This window comes from Tauraco erythrolophus, chromosome 7 (assembly GCF_009769465.1).
Source record: "Tauraco erythrolophus isolate bTauEry1 chromosome 7, bTauEry1.pri, whole genome shotgun sequence".
Classification (NCBI taxonomy): domain Eukaryota; kingdom Metazoa; phylum Chordata; class Aves; order Musophagiformes; family Musophagidae; genus Tauraco; species Tauraco erythrolophus.
In genome coordinates, this window is record NC_141471.1 from 57,092,632 (window position 1) to 57,105,943 (window position 13,312).

Below are 13,312 nucleotides of genomic sequence, written 5' to 3' on the forward strand. Positions count from 1 at the left end.
ACCAAGCCCCATTCCAACATCGAAAGGGTACTGGTTAAGGTCCTCCAAGAAAAAGCATTAAAGACCAGCTATTTGGACTGTGATGATCTCTTCATTGTAGAATGACTATTTCTAAAGATGCTGCACCACCAAATCCTCCTACCTCAGAGGTACAAGTTGTAAAAGTATTGAGCTGGAGGTGCTCATCATCTCTGCCATCACTACAGCCAGTACAATCACTTAGCCTCCTTTGAGCACCATTACACAGTGGGGCAGGGGGGAACGACTGCTTTTTGTGGAGGTTTCTGGAAGTTCCAAAGTTCACAAAAAAAATAGATGAGTCCAAGGAAGAAAGACCCAGGGACAACCATTACAGAATCACAAATCACAGGGGAGGAATAACCTATAATACCACAGGGCCATTAACCTCACATTTTAAGTGAAAGTGATAAAGTACTGCTTGCTGTGTGACACTGGAACAATAACCTGAAGAAAACTGATACCTTTATATTTTAGAGACCACCCTGAGAATCACAGAAAAGTGTATTCTCTCAGCATTAATTTAAGAGCAGCAGACAGTTGTTTTTCAACTGTGTAGTGTCTCCAGTATCATGAAAAAAATCACCTTTCTTTTTCCATTTAGGTCATTTCACCACATATCTTTACCATAAGAAAAATACCAACATTATCTCCATAGTGTTCTCTCAGCCTCAAACCTGTTCAAGGTGGCAGCACGCTAGCTTTCATAATTTACCATATCTAGTTGTTTCTCAGCAGAGTTTAAGGTTTAATTCTCTTCTGCAGAAGCCGAAACTTTCGGTCACTAGCACAGTGGCCTTAAGGCAGGTTTACATACTGTCATCCACACAAGCAAGTAAAACTGTCTAATTCACAAATTACTGCAGAAGACTTGGCTGCACATGATAACTAGTAAGTACCAGTCAGTATCCAGACAACTGGACCTTTTCCTGACATTGAATGGATCTTTTGCTCCACCAGCAGACCCGGAGAGATGACTCCTGATTGCCCAAGTTCACAACTCTGCCTACAGCTCCCAGGAGAATCCACTAGCTTTTGGGCTAGCTGGTTTGTTCTCATGGTGAAGAGAGGAAGGATGAAAGGCTGGAGATTATAGCACTGATAGAGACTCAAAACCAGCCAGTTCAGATTTGGCTCTGACAAGGAACATCCTCCACAGTCAGTCCAGTGTCTGTGCTGCAAAACTAGGATCATCACAGTGTTTGCGATAACACTTGTCTGGCATCTCACACATCGAGACAGTAAACTCTCATAGCAAGGGTTGTGCTTATTCTGTGCAATGTGCACAAAATACAGTGATTCTGATCTCTGCTGGGGTGTCCAGAAGCACCTACCATACCATTCACGCAACCTCCATATGTATTTTCAGAACACTGAGGTAGTTCACACAAGTGTTTCCTTAACCAGCAAGATCTTGCCACTGCTACCATTCTGCATCCAGTCACTTTACATAGTTTTGCTCTGTGGACTGCAGCTTCAGTGACTCTAAGTCTAATATTCAAAGCAGCATATGAAGAGTAACATGAAGTTTAACTTACACAGATGAATAAAACTGACAGAGGGGCCTAAAAACTGGAAGACATATTTAAGCTTTTTAAAGTTTTGGAATATCCACTGCCTCTGTAAAAAGCACAGCATAGTGAGACAGAGATACTTGCGTCCAAGCAACTGCACATGGATATCAAAAGCACTAACTACAGAATCACTGCCGGAACTAACATGGACAAACAGCTTCCAAACCAAGTTCAGCCACTTACAGGTAACATATAGTTTGGCACCTACATGCATCCTCCAGTTTCCCTATTCAATCCAGTCTGGACCTCCGAGGCCTCATCAGAATTTGAGAAAACCTGACCTGAAGCTGCTTAAACTACTACACATCTGGCTCTCAAATGAGCTGTCCAAGGCAGTAAGCTATCTACATCATTTCAGTAAGAGTTAAAACTAGATTAAGCAGTTAGCTAACCTCTTTAGATTAAATAATTCTTATTCTAAAATTTATTTCTTGGCTTCTAAGGGAATTTAACCTCACTATGATCTGTTAAAAAAAATACCACCACCCACAAAAAAAAAAACACCAAACACCAAAACACTAGCAGCTCTCTAAGAACATGTTTTTTTTCTAAGAACAGTGAAGGCCACAAAGAACTGATGTGGCTGGAGCAAAACTACAAAGGCCATGGTTTAAGTGCAACAATCAGCGTTAAGGGATGAGGTAAAGAAGTTAGAGTTTGAAGATACCAAGTGTCTTGGTTACACTGAACAGTGAAAATGGTTTGAACTAGATCCTTATTTAAACCAGACAAGTAAGTTTGAGATCTAGATCTCAAGCACTTACAAACCATCCCTTACGGATTCAGTTTCTTCTCCCAGGAACTTGTAGGAACAAACCCCTGGCTTCCTTCCTCTGACCTCAAGTAAGAATCAGGCTCATCTTGGTCTCTTTCCTCCAGTACCACGATCTTGGGCTGCAAAATAGCCCCTCTCCCATTCATTGAGAGGGATTTCTCTTGACCAAGGGAGTTTTGGTACTCGAATCTATTTCCAGTCTAATAGTTAGAAATTTCTCTGAAGAAATAGGAGACTGGACTTGAAAAACACAAAAGGCAGGAAAGCAAAGGGCCCAACCTCACCCTTAATTAGGCTCCTTCAAAGCACCTTGGCAGACAAACATGCGGTTTCTTGAACTTTAAGATACAGGTGCTTTAGTGTTCTGCACAAGGCAGCTCCGAACAGACAGATAAGCAGAAATCGGCGTAATTTCACAGTCACAAACTACTGAGCTTAGAAGCCTCCATGCTTAGGGCAACAGTCAAATGGTCTGTTATTGTGAGCTTAGATATGGGCGCCTCAACTGTAGACGGTCTGCTTCAACTAACCGGGTTTAACCTTTTTAGTTTGCAAGCTCAGCAAGCTGAACTAGTCTTTGCTGAACTTGGCTCTAAGGCCCTGGTTCTGCATAGTAGCTCAGGTTTACCTTCAGACACGCCACAGGCCAATTTAATTCAACTACTCATTCACCATTTATTGCTGTTATGGCTGCAGTTCAAGACTCATCTTACAAGCCACCCACCATGGTCTTCACATAACCAAGAACCGAAACTCCTAACACCTGAAAGAGCCAAGAGGCAGCTCTGAGTGGCTCAGCTCGACTAGAATGGGGATGGGAGCAAGCAGCAATCATGCAGAGGTCCCAGCACTTCATTAGAGGATAGCACTGGGTACACTCAGCAGGCTTTGAGCCGTGCCGCTGCCTCGTGCTGCTCCTGGCTGCGTGCATCTCAAGGGAGCAGCAGCTGGCCTCCCTCACCCTTAGAACAGGAGGTGTGACCCACCACAGTGTGCAAACGCAGAACGAGACCACTTCCAGTCGCAGCAAGCCTCTGAAACACAAAGCAGACATGTAGGAACAGACAAAGGAGAACAAAGGGACAGTGAAGCACGCACTGACAGGGAGACAAATTGTGGCTACTATGAACTAACTGCTGCTTATTTTTGGGTATGCCACATGGCAAGGAGAAACATGGAGGAGGATGAGAGGTGGCTTTGCAGTGCTTTTGCTTTGGCAGAGGGGGTAGAATATGAAAAAGAATCAAGGTTCTTGCTGAAAATCTGAGGCCATGTAGCACCTTTTGGATCCTCAAAGGAAGCAATGATACAAAGCTCCTCCTATTCAGATTTCTTTTTCTCCTTCTTCCTTCTACTCAGGGGAGAGACAGGGCAGGATATTGACACACACATACAGTTAGTATCCTAAAAAACATATCACTTGAAGAAGAAATCCCAAGATCATCAGTAATAAAATAAGTTTTAAGGGAGACATATGCTTTTTATATTTTTTTAAACATTACTTTATTAACAGAGGATTCTGTAGACATACACTGAACTCTGCCTGAAAAGTGTGGGAAACAAAACCTGAGTTCAGATTTAAAATACATGTAAAGTAAGATCTCAGTTGTTGGGATTTGAATAATCAATCCTGACCTGGAACAAGCCTCATCACATTTGGGTAAGCCCTTGTAAAAGTCTGATTTACGACCTCACTAAAAAAAAATTCCCTCCAAAGCCAAATCACATTGGAGATCTGAACAGTGAAATAACAAAGATTCACTTGAGAGTAAATTTCAAAGGTCAGAGCTTCACAAATGAGACTGCAGGATCCCTCAATAAGAGATCACAATGGACTCCCCCCCAGCTTTCTCTTGCAGAAATACTGAGGATTGCTGGAGCGTTAACCAGTCCTCCCCAAGAAAAGAGTGACAGCAGCCAGTCAACTGGACTAAATAGTTTCAGTAGATCCTAGCTTCCAAGTGACCGTGGCTGGCTGAGTTGGCCATCACAGCTCACTTCCCCCGTTCTGCCTTCATTCATCTCCAACTGCCTCCAAAAGTAATCCTCAAGGCCTATCTTCATGCAATGGCACAAAGAAAATTTGTACAATGAATGGAAAATAGCGCTCTGCTTTCTGCTTTTGTATCTCACAACAGATGTTTTCATCATCACCTTATGCTATATAATGGTGCACTATGAGAAAAACAATTGTTCTGATGCTCTCCTTTGCCCTTCCCATGACTTTGCTTGCTAGGATATTTTTGAATAGGACAAATTGCCTTCATTAATTGAAGCTGTGCATCCCGCATTTTACAGGGAAGATGCCACAACGAACATGACCCCACTTTGCAAGGAATTACAAAGTTCCCACACAAGAAATGCAGCAAGGAGAAAATATAGAGACTCAACAAAAAACCCACAAGAACCCAATTAGAAAAGAACAAACTATTCAGGATGGTTCTGAAGCAGCTGCTGCCATGTAGACACAGTCATGAGAAAGTGTCCAAAGAGTTGCCAGAAAGAGGAGTATTCAGTTTTATTTAACATCTTTATTACTAACCCAGGTGAAAGTCAGCAAAGTGCATCCCTTCACTCTGCAGATGTCTGTAGTGGAGAGGCATTCTGCGCCTCGGGGTGCCGATGCTGTGAAGTGCACAAACCTCACCTTGATGGTAGGCTCGCTCATGGTGACGGCAAGTTTCTCAGAAATCCTAAATCCCTGCTCCCTTATGAGGATCAGAGCTTTATATCAGTGGAATTACTAAGGTGCTAGGGGTTAACACACACAGATGTTCCACTCAAGAGTCTTAGGGAGCCTGATCTAAAGTACCCTGAAAGCAACAGAACAAAAAGCTTGATCCATGGTCTTTGGACAGGCCTCCAATAAAATTCACATGAGAAAGCCAGTACTTCAGATGGATGATAAACTACACAGCGGAATATCCAACACTTCAGCTCTTTCAAGCTGGATAAAGCACTATAAGATGTACCAAGGGTAATGGTAGGGAAACACCTTAGACTGGCTTTGAGATAGATGAGAAACTGTTGGGTCATTTCATCACCGATTTATTTGATTTTCAACTTAAAATGAGTAAGCCTAGACAGCTCATCTTTGTACCTTTAAATAACTTGCCTTAAGAAAAACATAGAGGTAATGCTGCCAAAGCAGCAGCATTTTCTTGATAATAAAAGCATGAATTTTAAAATACCAGTTACAGCTTGCAAATATGGGAACAATGTTTTTCTGAAGGATTTCTCTCAAATAGCTAAAAATTCTTTAATAGATTCAGCCACATCTTTTTTTTATATGTATGTGCACTATATATAGATATATGCACACACATGAGAGAAAGGAAAAAAGCAAGCTTCAGATAGACAGATATAAGCTTCCAAAATCAGATCCAGTTCAAAACTGCCAAACACCGAGAACATTCAAGCTCTCGCCCTCATGAACCATCCACGAGAATACTGTATTTATGAGAGAAACCTCATAAAACAACGTTTAGATTCTATCTTCACTATTCATTATCAAAACTGCGAGACTCTGCAGGCTGCCTGTCCACCAGAGAGAAGCTGATATTAAGCAATAGGCTAAGAATTGACTAGACATTTTCATGTTGCCCCATGCCAAACACACAAACAGTATCTTGTAAAACCACGTACGCACAAGTGCTAGAAGCCTGAGCAAATGCAGATATCTAACTCCATTTTGAGCCTGAATAGCTGAGATGATTAGAACATTCAAATATCACATCCAGCCTCCAGACACGGGTACGCTCCTAACCACGCAGGCGTACCTAACTGGGGTGGCACACCAGCATGGACACCAGAAAGTTTTTACTGAGCAAATGATAACAGAAGTAGAGAGACAACGTAATTAAGAACAGTGATGTTCTGGTAACCGTTTATGAAGTATATCCTTGGCTGTTTTTTCTTGTTTCACACAGGACTGATCTGCCTAAATGTCATATTGTCTGCTGGTAGGACATGAAGCAGCTTGTTTAAAAAAAAAAACACAACACAAAACACAGAACTACAGCCTTCTGCATGGAGACAGCTGTTTGTACCACATAACCTCCTGCTTACTGACAGGGCTGTAGAATGCACCAGCTCTAAGTTAGAAACCATCCACTAGCCTAAAAACGTTGACTATCTGGTTGCTCTTTCTCACTTGCTGCAGAGAGAGAAGGAATGTTTTTCTCCCTTCACAACATCATGAAGTGCTGTCCTCTCCAAAAGCCCTTTTGGCTCTGGCAGTAGCTCTCACGTGATACTTTCCTAACCCATATCTGCAAGAGGATGTGGAACAGTGCTTCATTACCCTCATATTTCAGAGGCAAGACCCCAGCCCTCAGCTGAGCAATCAAATTTAGACTAGAAATCCCTTAGGTTCCACAGCCAGCAAAGACACCTGTGGCTCAGAGCATGACCAGCCTGAATAGCACTGTAGGAGACTTTTTTTGCACATGCTGCATTCCTCCCCTTCCAGCCAACTCTCCTTGAACACCTTGAGAAATCCACTTTACTACTTCAAAGAGTGGGAGAACCAGGATCCTTTCATAATAGTGTGAGACTGCATAGCTCACTGGTAGGACATGAAGCAGCCCCACTGTCAAATTCATCTCTTTTCCTCAATAAGAAATCCTTAAACCTTTCTCTTTACTCAAGCCCACCCCATAACAAATTATGGGGTCTCTGTTGCCCTAGACCACTGAATTCTGCAGCTCAGCTGCTGACAGAGAAAGGACGTGAGTGTGCGGATCTGCTCCACTTTAGCTCTACCACACTCTCAGCCTGGCAAAAAGGGAAGATGGACTGCACAGCTGAAAAACCTGCATTTCACTGGGATCCGTTAGAGCAGTAGATTCATGTTTCTTAAAATTACTTTTTATGTTAACTACAACTGGTCAGGAATTTGGCTGTAATTTCTGGTAATTCTCACACCACTCATGTTTTACAAACCCATTTTATTGTTATAGCAAAACCAATACTTCCTAGTTGGTCAAAACCTTGTCAACTCACCTGGCCTAAGGCAGGTCTCCTGTCATATGCTGTGTTACAGGATATGCCACAAGTGGATGCTCTTCAACTGGTGTATTCAGAAAATAAGTCAAATGCTCAGATGGAACAGACTAACAAAGATCTGCTGTAATGAATGCAGTTATTCCAAACTACACCTGCTAGTGATTTGGCCAACTGATGCAACAAGCAGATCCATCACTTAGAGATTTCCATGACAAAAATGCTAACGGATGATCTGGGGAATCAAACATGCTTCTCAACATCTGAAAAATTAATATCCATGACAGAGCTTCCCTTTGAACAAAATCAGAGGCCTTCAGTACATATGACATTTAATTTCTTTTAATACATCTCACCAACGCAAAAGAACATAGCAAAACAATTGTAAAGTGACATCTCTACCAGCACAGCAAGACTTTCAATGGAGTACACTGGGTGGGTGAGAATCAGAATTAATGATTTTGTTCTCCTCTGGCCAGTAAATTTTTCTCTTAAATCTCAAAAACACCACAACTTTTAAATCAACATGTTTAGAAAATGAACCAACCTAATTCACCACAAATAACTGGGCTTGAAAAAGAAGAGACTAGAGCAGGCACTAGAGGGTCTATATGTGACTTAAATAGAAGGTCAAACTGCATGATCACATAGCACCCCTACTGGTCTTAAAACTGGGTGTGCCACATTTTAGGAAGACCTTGGTACTAGTTCCTTTCCAACTACCAAACAACTAGATTTACTGTAACTTGTGTGTTCTCTTAAAGGCTCCTACTTCCTGCTGGCTCAACCTGTCTTAATATTAAATGCAGCACTGTAACAGATCAGAGTAGCAATTAACATCCTTTTTGCTGCAAAAAACATTAAGACACTATTAATGCAACAGATACATTTACTTAGAGGAGTGAGGAAACAGGGATGGTTGGCTTTGACTCATACAGTAACTACTCTAAAGAACATGTCCAGAAGGTACATCCCCCAGCACAATGTGAAGGTGACCCACGTCATTTCAGCAGCACTCGACTGGGATGGAAGAGGAAACCCTGGCTCACAAAACTGCTGGTGGTGGGTGTCTTCAGTTTGCTCAAGAGCTCTGGCACTCGGTTATCACACTTGAGTTCAATTCTCTCTCTGCTCAAGTGGATACTCAACCACCAATATCTACTCTTCATACTCCAGGACAGTTAACAGTGAGGACCTCTCAGGCTCTAGATGAAGCTGTTCCACTACAGATAAAATACTGAAATATCAATAAAAAGAAAAAGCAAGAAAATTAATCTGGCTCTCAGCATCACCTATAAAGATGTTCATTCATGTGCCAAGCAAAACGTTTCATTCTCTGTTTCGGCTCCAATGAAATTTTAGCTATTTATATAAAACGTAAACAGGAGATTGCAAGGACTCCCCAACTTCAGACTAGCTTTCTGCTTTGTGGATAAAGTCACTAGTGTGACACATAGATTTAAATGCCTCCTCAGGAAATATGCAAAGTGAATGCAAGTTTTCCACATCCTAGGTGACAACACAAAGCAATATACTCGAAGAAAAGAGGGGGCATGACCATTGGTGATTTTGTGAACACAGGAATTTCCTTCCTTTGTTTTCCAACCCAGCTGCTGAAAATGGTGCTATATGTTTTAGTTTGGACTGAGTGATAAGGGTTTCTTGGAGAAAAAGGAAAAACTTTGTATCTGGCATATTCTGAACTGACTTTTTTTTTGCTTTTCTGTTTAATTTTATTTTATTATTCAGTTCATTTGCTATTTTTTAAAAAAAAAAATCAATTGTCTGGACAGGCAGAATGAACATTTGGCATGTTGATACATCTACCCTCAGTCTTTGTATCAGATATGCACTAACATCAACAGATGTCATGCATGCAGATCAAAGGCAAATATTCATCTCAAGCGTAGCCCTGAATCAGCTCTGAATCACTGTCTTTGCAAGACGGCAAGAAACCGCTTTATTCTCGTAAACCCATCTGTCATCAGAACACCTCAAATCTGCCATAAACATGAACACCACAAATGAAAACATATATGAGACCATACTTGAACCAATTACAGATGAAGAGTTGCTCCTCAGTTAGAGGTAATGCTGCACATGAAAGAATAACTCACATAAATTCTGAGGAATTCACACCAGGAATTATGCCTGCTTCCACTAACACAACTGTTTAGCACTTTGGTTTTCACCCAGAAAAGAATTCAGTGGGCAAAACAGAGGCACAACAGGATATGCTGGTTCCTGTTCAGTCTTTGCAACGGCTGTATGCCCAACCGCACTTGGTAAATCCGAGGTCACAATCCCAACACTGATGAGGTTTGCAATATTCCACACGCTCCTCAGTAAGGCCCAAGTGGCACTGAATTGTATACAGGGGATAAGTGAGCCCAAACACAGCCAACATAGGGTTTTTTAAGATTAAGTTACTTCCATTTGACACTGAGATATTGTACAACAAGCACACTTATGTACCCGAGTTGTGAGACTCGGGTTTTACATACTCGTATCTGCTACTCATGTTTTCTCACTTAGGAGTACACTCACTGTCTCTCCTGACTGTTTACAAGATGTTTGATGTATTTGTATTTATTGCGTGACTTGTTATTTTCATTGTCTCAGTAATAACGGAGACAGCCACTCACATTCCCACAGAACCCGAACGCAGAGTCCTTTTGTCACATGGCATATACATGTGAGAAGTTAGGAAAACAAGTATAAGGCTTTGATTGCATGACCTTAAATGAATTTGGTAATTAATATCTGATTCTTGAGAAAATGAATCTGCCCCTTGTCTTGTGGTACTGACTCAAATTCCCTCCTAAAGCATCAAGTACCACATTGCAATCATTAGATCATCCTAGTAGGTCGAGAGAAGTTCTCCTCCCCCTCTACTCTGCCCTGGTGAGGCCGCATCTGGAATATTGTGTCCAGTTCTGGGCCCCTCAGTTCAAGAAGGACAAGGAACTGCTTGAGAGAGTCCAGCGCAGGGCCACAAAAATGATTAAGGGAGCAGAGCATCTCCCTTATGAGGAAAGGCCAAGGGAGCTGGGTCTCTTTAGCTTGGAGGAGACTGAGGGGGGACCTCATTAATGTTTATAAATACGGAAAGGGTGACTGTCATGAGGATGGAGCCAGGCTCTTCTCACTGGCATCCAATGATAGGACAAGGGGAAATGGATATAAGCTGGAACATAGGAGGTTCCGCTTAAACATGATGAAGAACTTCTTCCCAGTAAGGGTAACAGAACACTGGAACAGGCTGCCCAGAGAGGTTGTGGAGTCTCCTTCTCTGGAGATGTTCAAAACCCACCTGGACACCTTCTTGTGTGATCTGATCTAGGTGGTCCTGCTCAGGCAGGGGGATTGGACTAGATGATCCTTTGAGGTCCCTTCCAATCCCTAACATTCTGTGATCCTAAACTTTACAGCACAATTTTTACCCTTTTTGGTTTGGGTTGTTGTTCCACTTCTTTTAACCTTCATTTCCCAGATGCCTGACTCCCACGTTAGCAGAAAAACAGCAGCTAGATCAGGCAGGACAACATCTGCAAACTTCACTTCTGCCAGTGCAGAGAAAAGACTGGAGACATCTCCAACTTGTATCTTGAACCACCTCCAGGACAGATTGCTCTTGCCTGTTGTTTCTTTAAATCTATTTTAAGCACCACTGGATGTTTTTATTTAGTATTTAAGATGGAAATATTTGTTAAAAAGAAAACAGAACCTTTAAAATATACAGAATAAACATTTAAATGAACAGTTTGGTTGCCAAATGTTGTGTGGGTAATAATTATGGGAAAACTAAAAGCCCGGGCAATGCAGTGAACACAGATCTGAAACACAGTACTTCCAAACATTGCCAGTCTCTATTATCACAGCCAGTGTTATTTCTAGGACTTGTAGAGGAAAAAACCTTATATTACAGTCTGCTCTTGTCTCACTGCAGTGGACTAACTCAATTTTGATGCTGTGCAAATAACACTGATCTTTGTGAACAAGGGACCTCAGGTGGAGTTTCTTTATGAGGAAAAATTCGGTGATGTCCCACAGTGCTTCGCAGACTCCCTTTTACTGTCAGAATGCAGGAAACCCGTACGTCCTTTTAACTTCCAACATGTGAAATCCTTCACTCTCCACTGCAAGGGGAAAGGTTTTTCTTCTAACAGAGAAAGTTTTACTCTGTTCTTTAAAATGCATCTGAGAAGCCAGCCAGACCTCTCAAGATGATGACAAGGCTGCTATACAAACTCATATGCCCAATTATATTTCCATCCCTCCCAGGTCATAATACATTATCACAGCCCACGTTTCCAACTATTACCATTGATAACTGGGTGTATGGTATACCAGACCAGCAGCCTGGGTCCCAGTGCAGCTCACACATGCATTATGCAAATCTTCCACTGAAAAAAACAGCAGTCCCACCTATGGGGTGGGGAATCCTGTGGTCTGCCATTCATGCGGCTGTCTTCTGTTAATCAGGGAGGGAGAAGGGCAGAAACTCAGATTTTGTAAGGGACCTTAGGGAAGAGAAATTTGTGGGGCAGGGACAGAGGGACGGAGTATTATGATATTAACATCTGGTGCACAAATTGAGTGCTTAGTCCAGGCACTATCACAAACAGTATTTCACAGTGTTTATTCTGCTTTGAAGAACAAAACTTCTCTAAGTGCTTGGCTTAAGAAATAATTGGACACCCAGATTACCATTTAACAGATATCATTGATGGAACAATCTTTACTAAACCTAAAAGTCAGGGGATGAAATTTCAATTCCAACAATCAGATACTTTCTAGTGATAACTAGGAGAGCCATATGAGTGTCTAACAGCTGTATTTGTTACACCTCACAGGCTGAAGGCAGCTTTCTTCTTTGCCTCCAGGTAGCAGTCATACATTTACACAAATATCTCATCTTCCATGGATCTTTGCCAGCCTCTTCCCGAGATATATTTTTCCTACCTTCATATCAGCTCAATAGATTCTTTCAGAGAGGGCAGGAGAGGGAGAAGTAAATCTGGGCACCCCGAGCTTATCCCCTTTCAAAACGATAAGGCAGAAGCACAAATTTGGGTAGAAAGAGCTGTGCCAGATCACTGCAAAACTGAAAGAACAAATTATATAGAGGCATTGCCTACAGTGTTACCAGTTACCAGACTCTCTACGCAACAGTTGAACTGTGAGAGTCTGAGACTCATGCTCAGGGCAAGATGTTTCAGGTTGATTACCTACTCAATTAGAGTATACTGCAACCAAATTAAGGAGACTGCTGTATCCTTCATTACTTGGTATGGTTTTGTTGATACCATTTATAAAGATTTGGGCAACTTTCTTCCAAAGGACTATCCCAAACTAACTGAAATCACAATCTTTTCAAAACTAGCAGATCATAGCAGTTTGAATTAGAGCATGCCATAGCTGTATCACACCATCACATTTCACTGGCAGCCAGAAACTGCAATTTCAGAGTAGATATGCCTCAGAACAGAAACTTCATTTTGGTGAGAAATTTAGTGGTGAGGAAGGGAAAAGAGTTAAGAGGATATAGTGGAAAAAAATGCAACTATGTTTGAATAAATTAATAAAAAACCTTAAGAGTTATTAGACAATACAGACCTGAAGTTCCTGAGCCAGAGAGTACTGCAAGTTGGGAGAGTACTCGCAAGGGATCATTATAAGCCTCAGAAGTTTCTAACTTTCATTAACTAAACATATTACTGGCTTATGAGACAGGAACTGCACAAGGGGGAACTCTTCCTTCTGATCCAATACTGCTACTCATGTTTTCAAAAGGAACTTCATTACTACACACCATGCTAATCACAATATCTATTAGTAAACTTATTCAAACCTCTTATCATACAGAGGGTTTTCAACTGCTCTAATCTTGAACTGAAGTAGGTTGGCCTCATGAACACAAGCCCAACTTGCTAGTTCT